Below are 9,299 nucleotides of genomic sequence, written 5' to 3'. Positions count from 1 at the left end.
AGGTAGGTAGGTAGGTAGGTAGGTAGGTAGGTAGGTAGGTAGGTAGGTAGGTAGGTAGGTAGGTAGGTAGGTAGGTAGGTAGGTAGGTAGGTACATATCTATTCTTTTATTTATATATTTATTCTTTTATTTCTTATTATTCTTTGTTTATATATTTATTTTTTATTTCTTATATCGGTTTTGTACCTACCTACCTCTTGACGGAAACTCATGTGTAAGGAAGAGGAAAAACTAAATATATTTATGCTTTTATTTCTTATCAAAATATATTTATGCCATGGCAACCGCCATGAGCCGAATGTTACGTTAAAAACGTAACATTCAGTCGCTATTAGGTTTTCAGGCTTGATATTTATTTTGCGATTATTAATAAGCGTCCCCTGAACACAGCAGTGGTTGATTAGTTAATTTTAAACTCCTACTCTGCTAGTTATTTTGTAATAGAAATGCACAGACTTGCGCAACACCTTGTTGAAACAATAATCACTGAGATTACTATTGTTGTTGGGTCATTAATATGAACACGTTTTGTGGATTTTTTTTCCCTTGTTATTTAATAAAGTTACGAACGTTTTGATAAGCCAGTCAGAGGAGGACGTGCTGAGCGTCCTGGCGGCGTTCAGTTTGTCACCTACCGCTAGGGTTGCCACCTTTCAGAAATAAAAATAAGGGACGCCCACCACGGCATGTGTTGCCCTGCTGCATTGGGGTACTGCATTAAGCGGGATAGCCGCTGCAATGATAGATAATATTTGATGGCAAAGTTTTTGCTTATAAAAAGTAATCCAAAGAACAATCATTCATACATAGAGTACTCTAAAATTTTACTCCAATCAGAGTAGAACACCTTAAACACGTTTAATTAAGCAAGTGTAAAATGTATTTGGTAAACTGCTCAAGTACTGAGTGAATGATCATAACACCTGATTTAATAATCAAATGTGTTCTCAGACAGGGCTCCAAAAGCATAAGTTATGTGAAAATTCTGGTACTGTAAAGAGTACTTCTAAAATATTTATACAAATAAGGTGTTAAGTTTGGAGGCTAGTTCTAGTCCAAATTTACCACTATGGGTAGTCAGTGCTTTTTCATGCGGACACTTAAAAAAAAGAAACAAAAAAAAACAGAGCAATATTTCAACATTTGATATATTAAGTGAGCCAAAGAGCCACTTGTGTCTCCAGATCCCTGGCAGATGGAAAGTCTGATCCTATCTCAATACAGCAGCTAAAAGTGCAGCACTAGAATATTTAATTCAATGTTACAGTTAAATTGTGAAGGTGAAAACATCTACCTCTGAATATTAACAAAATACATTTATTTAGTATAATTTCTTCTGTACCCCTGCTGGCCCCCATCTAGATCCGCCCCTGGGCAGAAGGTCTGTGTCTGACATTACTAATACATTAAATGACCACTGAATACTGAATTTATAAAAGATGTCAACATTTCTTAATAAAACAAACAGAAAGCCCTAACAAATCTTTTTAAAGTAGGAAATATTTATGTATTTACTGTTAATCTCTCAGCATGGTTTGTTCTCTAAATTACCATTTATATTATTTTGGCTGATATGATTATACATTAAATAAGCAAATAATCAACTCCTAACAGTCGACTAAAAGCGCAATAAGAAACTTAATCAATAATAAAATGTTCTACCATATGAGCCCCAGGAGATGACTGAGGGATGAAGAGATGCTGATTTCTGGTTCTTTAGGTTCTGCAGTTCCTCTCCTGTCTGGGAGCACACTGCGCCAGGACGAACTCGCTTCTTTTGTTTTTGAAAATGACTGCATTCATCCTCACTAACATTATTCAGCCTGGGATTTGCGTCTTCTCTCTCACGTCTGTATCTTTACAAGAGGTTTTACTTCTAAGTATGGTGAAAAGTCGGTCTGAGGACTTTTTAAAAAGCACGGGTCGATAGCTGCTCACCGCGGCTGCGTAGTATCCGTCTCTAGGCAACCACGCCTCAGTGTTCTGGGGTCCTTTAGCTTCCGCCACGATAATTTAGCTGACTTTAATATATCCTGTGTTTTATTTTGCTCATTGTTGTTGCACTTAGTGTTGATGTGTATAATAGGTGTGTCTGTCGGACATTTATAGAAATACGGAACAAATCGCGTCCCGTATCGGTTAAATAYGGAACGCGACATTTAACAACTAAATATGGGACGATTCCGTATTTTACCGCCGAGATCGACGTACTGCAGCCCTGCTCTAACAACGCATGAACAGTTCAGAAACAATATGAAAATGGAAAAAGCTATTTATTAACTGATTAAGTCGTATTTTAGATTATTCTTGAAAAACTAATCACTCAGGCTGCACAGTGAACCCATTGATGTTTTACAGCCGCTCCCCTCTCTCGCAGGTAGGCCTACTGCGTACCCCCGCTAAATCTTTTAGGGGTACGCAGTACCCGACAGTACCTGGTTGGAACCAAATGTTGCAATGTTTTTGGACAAACTCAAAAAGTTTAATTCACTGTCTTAATTGTTGATGAATAAATATTTGGTTCTTTGAAACTGATAAGGTCTATGGTCTTTTACTGTGAGTAACTCTTGTGTTCACTGCTGGGAAAGCAGTGTTTGCCACACTTGAACTGACTGTAAACAGTGCAGAAGTGGCTGTCTCGGCTGTGTTGCTGTTATGTTTCAGAGACTTGGTCCTGAGCCGAGTCTCCGCGTCCATGAGAAACTCGGTGAGCACGTGTTTACACGACTAAGAGGGGTTGAATTAGCGCCTCCTGTTTAGATCCAGTCACATTTGGAGAATAGTGTGTGTGTGTGGGGTGTGTGTGTGTGTGTGCGTGTGTGTGTGTGTGGAGTGGTATATAATAGTTTTGGCCTTGCTGAGCTGTGTGACAGCATTCAGCAGCTGTACAAGACTTTGCCAAGGACCTCCTCTGTGTCTCTGTTTCTTTTCATGTCTGCTGCTCTTTTTCTCTCCCTGTCAGAGACGATCGCTGCTTCTTTCTTTATTTCACTCTCATCCTCTTCAGGCTCACCTCTGCTGCCTCTCAGGCTTTTTACATGTTGGTTCCAGCTAATGAGGCCAAGTCCAGCAGATAGCTGCAAAAAATGTGCCAGAAACAAATTTAATTTGAGGGAAATGTTAACCTTTGGAGCAGATTATGTAACGAATAAGTGCAACGGTAACTTGAGCTAATATTCACTGCAGTTCTGCTTTCGAACAACAGGAGGCACTGTGAAGAAAACAAATCCATTCTCCATCCATCCAACCAACCAACCAATCATCCGTCTGTCCGTCCATCCTCTCACCAATAATTTTACACCATAAACAGCCCCAAAAGAAAATACAACATATCTGGTTAAAGTACAAAATAAATCTACCAACTTCTTCTGTTCCCACCAAAATGATGCTAATTTAATCTGGAATGTCTGGCTAGCTCCGCTCTGGCTCCAATAACAAACATATTGTGGTTGTTGAACACCAGCGTGCTAAGAAGTGCGATAGCATCGACTCTGTACAGTGAAGGTCAACCAACCCAGTGAAGGAATTACAGGAAAATCTGAGTTTTAAGTGGTCAGGACCGACTCCGTCTCGAGGGACTGCTTTATTGGAATTAATGATCTGAAATTAACTTATCTTGTTACAAAGTAAAGTTGAGTCATTTCCCAGAGACAGAAACCTGGTGTATGAGATGTTACGGCTCAGCAGTTCAAGTGCAAAGAGAAACTGACGGCTTTGGTTTCTCGCATGGCTGCGTTTCCCAAAGGACTCCGCTCTGCTGGAAGGAGTCGCTTTACCTTTTGGTTTGGAAACAAACTCCTCACTTGACATTTTTCTGTCCGAGCGGAGAAGAAGGAGAAGGGAGGGTGAGTGACATCAGCCCTGCTTTTAGGCGCCGCTTATCTCTCCAGGATCTCCCAGCTGCCCTGGCATTTCCTTAAACTGGCCTCCGTTAAACTCCAGTGATTTAGGGAACAATTAAGGAATTCTTCTGGGCAATTTGGAGGAATTTCTTAGGAACCAGAATTAAACTGTTACGGAAAAAGACTATTATAAACGATCCATGAGGAGGAAAAACACATTCAGGACGAAACCTATTCAACTTTCTCAAGCAATTTTGTCCTTTGGGATTTGTTTCCTGAATACTCTTTCAGAMACTTTTCAACTCTTGTAAGTATTTAAGAAGAAAAATATTATCGAATTAGACGCTAAACGTTTTCACGGTAGTGTCTGAGGTATTCAACCATTGGTTTTCCAGTAATTACCTACAAAACTCACATTTATCTTGAGTCACATTGCATTTTAACAGTTTTTTCTTTAAATAAAATTGGTACTTTTCAGTCAAAGTTGCTGTTCTTCTGACACAGTGTTGATCACTTTACAAAACAACTGAAAAACCACTTCATCTGATTACAAAAACGTTTTAGTGAAAAACGTATTTGTTGTTTTTCTAATTGGCATTTCTATTTCTTTTCATAATTCAAATTGCGATGCAGCCAGTGGCTCCATCACCTCTTCTCTTTCTCAGATCTGTGCATCGTTCCTGACTGTCTATCCCAGTGTTTCWCAACCCTGGTCATCACTGCCCCCCTGTCCTGCATGTTTTAGGTATTTCCCTTCTGTCACACACCTGAATTGTATCTGGGGTGATTAACAGGCTTCTGCAATACTTGATGGTGATGCAATCATTTGAATCAGCTGTTCTGGAATTGAGGCACTTCTAAAACATGCAGAGCAGGGGGGCGSTGAGGACCAGGGTTGAGAAAGGCTGGTCTATCCGATGGAGGAAAAGTYGAGAAAGAGTTCAGAGTTGATGTTTTCTCTGCTTCGATTTTGCGCGTCCTGATCCAAAGGAGTTAAAGTTTTATCTCCAGAAGCAGGCAAGGAGTGACACAAACAGCCTCGCTGCAACTTGTTTACCATCTTCACACTCTGACATTTTCAGTGTTTACTCCAAATTATGATCAATGCAACGTTTCGAATTTCAGGCTAATTTTAAAGCGAGCCTGCAGAAATAATGACAGAAACTCTCTGGCTCGTATCGTTGTTTATCTCTTCATTAGTGCCACTCACACAGTTGCAAACTTTTGAAAATCTTTACACACACACACACACACACACGCACACGCACACACACACACACACACTGTGAACTCTGCCCATGTGCATACGCAGAATAAAGCGAGCCAGCTCTGCTCAGTAAGGCGATTTAAACCCCTCGCGCTCTCCTCGACGTGGCGCTGCCAGCACAGCTTGCCATCAGGCCGGGGTTGGCCGACTCCAAACGATGTTTCCAATCTCTCGCACCATCTGCTCCTCACCTCGCCGCTACCGAGGGGAGGAAGAGTGCAGCTTCCTCTTCCTCCTCCTCGTCCTCCCCGTGAGGCCGGCCATCTTGTCTGGAGGTGTGAAAGCTCCAGGACGTCAAACCCCTTGAAAATATTAGCAATTATAGCGAATTTGAATGTGAAAGYTTCTTGTTTTGCTCCCTGCTGAGATTATTTTCAATTAAAAGCATCATTAAATGTTTTGGATTTCGCTCCGAGACGTTCCGGAGRAATCATCAGATGTGAAAGTGGTTTATCAGTGAAAGTCCTCGGCCTCCGTCTTTTCTCTCCTTCAAGGTTGAGATGCATCAGAGCTGACAGGYACACAAAACCAACAATATGTGTTTTCTTCTCTGCTTCTGCAGGTGGTGCACTCTTCAAAAAGACAAAACTCGACAGTAATCTCCTTCAGACACAAGCTTCAGTGAATTTAAGTTGAAATTTTATGGGGCAGATCAGCAAAAGGTAAGTAAGTAAAGATCACAGCTGWGATAAATTACACGTTTTTCAACATTTTTCACCAATAAAAGGCTAAGAACGCACAMAGGTCAAAACTGATCTGATCCAGGATCCTGGAAGACAACCTGAAGAAGACTTTACTTTCTTCTTCTTCTTCTTCTACACTCTGCTCACTAAATTAAACACATTGTAGATTAATTACACACAGATGGATCTTTTAAAGCCTGTATTTCTGTTAATTATTATCATTTCATGAAAACATGACATCTAAAAGTTTAGATTAGTTACACTAAATCCAAATAAAACACATTMAATTTGTGGTAATAAAATAAATGTTGGACCTTTTATAAGGTTCTGTCAAAAGAATGAAGAGGTGAAACAATGTAAATAAATTAATTAACGCAACAAAATGTTAGAATTGTCAATAAATGAGTTAAATAGAGCAAAAAGCAACAAAATTACTATAATATTGATGGGAAAATGTGTCAAAATTGTGTCTGTTAACTGAATAAAAACTACAAAATAATTAGAATCGCATCAAAAGTTGAAAGTGACACAAAAGAACCTTTTGTTCTTTAGTTTTCTTCTGAAAATGTTGCTTTGGACGGCTGTCGTTTCTTGTTTCTATTGTCCCAGGAAATTATTCACCCGTCCAAGTCCTTCATCGCCCCAAATGTCCTTCTTCTCCCCCAGCAGCATCCTCCTCCTCCTGGTCTGGGATCAGCGGTCACTCCCAGGCCAGCTGGGAGTTGTTATCCCACCGGCGGGTTCTGGTTCTGGTTCTGGCCCGCTCTCAGCGCCCTGGCAGCCAGGAGGCTCAGGAAGCAGCCAACCGTTTCTAACTCCTTTTGCTTTTCTGTTTTCACTGCCTCTTGCTCTCTGGCTGTCAGATTTAATTTCCTGTACAGGAGGAAGAAGTGCACAGGTTAAAAAAGAAAAAAGAGAGATAAAGATATGAAATSCTGGTGGACTGARGGAACAGGATGATCAGAGATCTAAGTGAGGGCAAGGTGACATGCAGCTTTTTATGTAATCAGCTTCATCCTTTAGTGCAATCTGTAAGGAAGAGGAGGAACTATGAAAATAAGAGACACAAACCTAAATATGTATTTATTTATATAAAAAGTTGGCAGCTAAATAAACAATTAAGTCATAAAAATGCACAAAAAAATAAGTGAATAAGAAAACTGCACCAATAATTTGGCTGTTAAATAAATAAATGAGAAAAATATACATGAACATTGGCAGATAAATGGACGAATTAACGCATTTTATACTCTACCTGCAACAAGCAARTGATTAAGTCACAAAGTAAATCCATAAATATGAAACATCTGGAATAGAGAATTAAGTAAGAAATAGGCAAATAAATAAGTAAGTTAAGTAAGTAATTTGAAGTTTTCAAACTAGATAAATAAATACATAAAAATATGTTCAAATAGGTAAATAAAGATGTCATAAACTAATAAATATACAAGAAACAAAGAAATATTASACATGGAACATGACAATTAAGTAAATCAATTTTTATTAACATGTTTGGTGAAGCTGCAGAGATCCAGAAAATCCACCAGTTCTGATGTTTTTCTTAGAGGAAAGTTCAGAGTTTGTTTTGCTGCCGTCTGAACATTTGAAGCCGTTTGAGTGCAGTCGCTTTCCGAACAACAGAGCCACTAAATYGTGTTTTACCTGGAATAATAAACGAGTCCAAGGTTGAGTTCTAGTTATGCGGCTTTCAAAGGAAACAATAAACATCGGAGCTGCCATTCAGAGTCTGCGTCTGCATGAAAAGCAGGTCCTTGAAGGCAGCGTTTGTCGCCGCTGTTTACAGATGAAACATTTGCATCCAGKTGTTTGACAAACAACCGAATCTGACAAAGTGAAGTCAGTTTTTCTGATTCCTGACATTTACCTTAAGTGATTGAATTCCTTTCATTAAGGTGATCCATCAGCGTTTAATCCTGACCTTCTGAGCCGATTACGGGATAAATACAAACGTCTGAGAGGGGAACATGCACCCTGTGCTCCCATAAACGTCTCTCTGTTTGGTCCTCTGCAGTCTGCTCACACGTCGCCCCTCAAACCTTTAAATCACTCYTTCACTCTCTTCTTTAATCTGTCTGCTTTCCTCAAATCTATTTGTCTTGCGATTTCATTTTCTTTGGAAACATTTTCCTCTTTTCAAGCATTTACCTTCATCATAAAGCCATCAGTCAGCAGCACAGCATAGTGAATCATTTACATTCAAAATATTTTTTTCTCCCTCATGGCTTTTTTTGTCAGAAAAAGTTTCTTTAAAAAATAAACTTTTCTTCTTTTTTTTGGTTTTCTTTATTCCTCCAGAGTTTCCTCACCTCCTTTGAGCACATTGTCCATCCTCTGTCTGATTTTCATGCCAACAATCACTTCAGTTTTTCCCTTTCGTCCACTCACCCTGATGTTTCATTTCTGTTTTCTCCTCTTACATTTCATGTGAAGTAAAACAAGTTTTAAAAAGTACAAAAAAACACGACATTTTATCAATATTCAAGAATTATTGACTCAAAACAAGCTACTATATCTTGCTGAAAAGTTACTTGTAAGTTAGTTTTGTTTTCTAGTGCAAAGATATTTGCACTAGAAATTGGAGAAAAGCACTCCACAAAAATATCATACGAGCTTCTCCATTTCTTTAAAAAAATTGTAGACAACAGTTTCTGAGAAAAACAASTGCTTGTTGTAGTTTTAGTGAGTTTTGAAAAACAATCTAAACAGCTAMATGTTTATACAATAATAGAAATATAAAAAGACGTAAACGAATCATTCAATTCCTTTTTTAAGTAAGAAAAATAACATTTTTATTACCTAAAATGAAACRGCATGGCATTCCTTTAGTGAACAAATGGGTCTGCAGCTAAAAAATAAAGCTAAACCCTTCCCACTARACTTAGCATTATTATTATTTTTTATTAATAGATAACAAAAGTTRCTTAAGTTTTAGATTTGGATCTTATGGGCAGTTACCCAGGATGGCCTCAGAGAGGGGGCGTAGGTGCACCAGATAAGAAAATATAAGTTTTCGGTTGCTTTTTCACRTTTGTGCTGTGTCAAACCATCCCCYTGCTTCCTGCTGAGAACTTGCGCTTTYTGCCCAATCTCAGGTAATTGCTTGCAATTTAATTGTTGAGTGTTTGGAGTAGCAGAAGGAGGAGCTCACCCAGGGTGCCATTTATTCGGGAAGCACCACCGTGCACGGCGTTTTACTGTTTACGCTGGGGGCAATGTGTGTCTTTTTCAGCTGCTTTTCAACACCAGCKCGGAGGAACACATTGTGACTTGGTTGCTAGTGTTGACGAAACGTTTCTGCAAATTTTGAACTTACAAAACAACTTATATAAGCAGAGAAATAATCACCGAACGTCTCATTCAGCTCACAGCAAGCCCAGAATGTGTGACTCTCTGGTGAACCTCACTGCCAAAAATCTCAGCTTTGACGAGTCAAAACTTCCTCCCTGCCTGCACACGCAGTTCATCCAGGAAACGCTGCCCAGGCTT

The sequence above is a fragment of the Poecilia reticulata genome, linkage group LG2 (genome assembly GCF_000633615.1).
Source record: "Poecilia reticulata strain Guanapo linkage group LG2, Guppy_female_1.0+MT, whole genome shotgun sequence".
NCBI classification, from domain to species: Eukaryota; Metazoa; Chordata; class Actinopteri; order Cyprinodontiformes; family Poeciliidae; genus Poecilia; species Poecilia reticulata.
Note: the sequence above shows the minus strand (reverse complement) of the source record.